Below are 1,629 nucleotides of genomic sequence, written 5' to 3'. Positions count from 1 at the left end.
CTTTCTTTCTTTCTTTCTTTCTTTCTTTCTTTCTTTCTTTCTTTCTTTCTTTCTTTCTTTCTTTCTTTCTTTCTTTCCTTTCTTTTTTGTTCATCAGCCATAATTGCTTTATAATCATTTGTAGCTATGCACCTTTACTTTTTTTAATTTAATTTTATACTTTACTCACCAACACATATGAGGCGCTAAGTGTAAATGTAATAGTTAAAAAATGTCACTGACACATTTTCATTATTTAGCTCACTTTCTGAATGTAAAATCCTACTTAAAAAGTTTAGTATTTTTTTTTATCTCACTGTTCTTACATTCTGGTCATTTTTAAATGTTAAGTAATGTGTGAGAATTAAACCCAAAAACTAAATGTGTAAATCTAAATGTAAGCAATAAATCTTAAATGTGGCTAAATGTTCAAGTTTACACTCAAGATAGCACCGATTAGCATTAGCTAATCAAAACGAGAAAGTGCTTATGCCACTGAAGATGGTATTTAAATTTTAAAATCAAAATGTGTTCATTGAAAACAATATGAATGGTAGCTGTGGTTCGGCAGTTTGAAGTGCAGCTCAGACACCTGCCGTAACTGCGTTTGATGCTTGTAGTGAAGCTTTAGCGGTGTTAGCAGCTTGTTAGTGGCTGCTTCTGTCTCAGGATGATGACATCATAACAAAAGCCGAGCAGCAAAGGCTGCGTTCCATTTTAAATGCTTTAACATTTAGCCACAACATTTACATTTGATTTGTACATTTATATTTACACATTTAATAATGAGACATAACATTAAATATTTAAATGTAAGATTTAATACAAATTTGCAAAATGTACAGTGAGCTAAATAATACAACGTTAGTGGAATATTTTAACTCTCAGAAAGTGAGTTAATGAAAATGTTAGTGGCATTTTTTACCATGTTCTTTGACACTAATGCCTCATAAACACAAGCCTGCATGGATGCTGCTGTCCTGAGGACTTTGTAAAATGTTGACCTTGATTTTAGCTGAACTCCAGAAAACAACAGTTTCATAGCCTCCCACCAAAAGACAAAGGTGGACAGCATTGTTTTTGCTTGTGTGCTTATGTGTCTAAGCAAAATATTTTCATGAATGACCAGATTTGGTTTTAAAAAAAGGTTTCAGTAGATGTTGAACCTTTAAATATACACAAAAAATGTCTAATTCAATCCATCTGACAAACACTGAGCTAAAATTTGGTGTGGTAGTAGCTGAGAGTCATTCACAACCTATACTCCTGATATCTTGTGATCTCCCATGAGTCTGTCACATATTTTAAAGGTTTGACCCCCTCACACACACACACACACACACACACACACACACACACACACCTGACTCACCTCCTCTGTGTTCCAGCCGAGCAGAACTGACAGCGGCCATCATGCAGGGCAAACATCAGGTTTTTTTTTTCTCCCCCACCCCTCAGCTCTCCCTCACATCTGCCTGTCAAATCTCACTGAAGCTTCATGTAATGATGCTTTTTTTATTGTTTTTTATTTTTGAAAATTTTTTAATCGAAAAGGAAAAGAAAAACAGAAGCATTTGTGAAACATGAAATGTTTTATTTGTCTGCATGTCTTTTTGTTCATCAATAAAATAACCCTGCAGTGTTTATGAA

General features: G+C 34.0%; 1 long non-coding RNA gene across 1 annotated transcript in view; it reads right to left on the bottom strand.

Annotated features, from left to right (window-relative positions):
- The window catches only part of LOC106529306 (uncharacterized), a 19,161-nt gene extending 17,538 nt beyond the window's left edge, over positions 1–1,623 (bottom strand). The window contains exon 1 of the long non-coding RNA XR_001311622.1: positions 1,305–1,623. This is a non-coding gene — a long non-coding RNA (uncharacterized LOC106529306). The remainder of the gene's footprint in view (positions 1–1,304) is intronic.
- Positions 1,624–1,629: the final 6 nt, after the last annotated feature.

Source organism: Austrofundulus limnaeus, unplaced genomic scaffold (genome assembly GCF_001266775.1).
Source record: "Austrofundulus limnaeus strain Quisiro unplaced genomic scaffold, Austrofundulus_limnaeus-1.0 Scaffold435, whole genome shotgun sequence".
NCBI lineage: Eukaryota > Metazoa > Chordata > Actinopteri > Cyprinodontiformes > Rivulidae > Austrofundulus > Austrofundulus limnaeus.
This window is presented reverse-complemented; position numbering and strand designations above follow the sequence as displayed.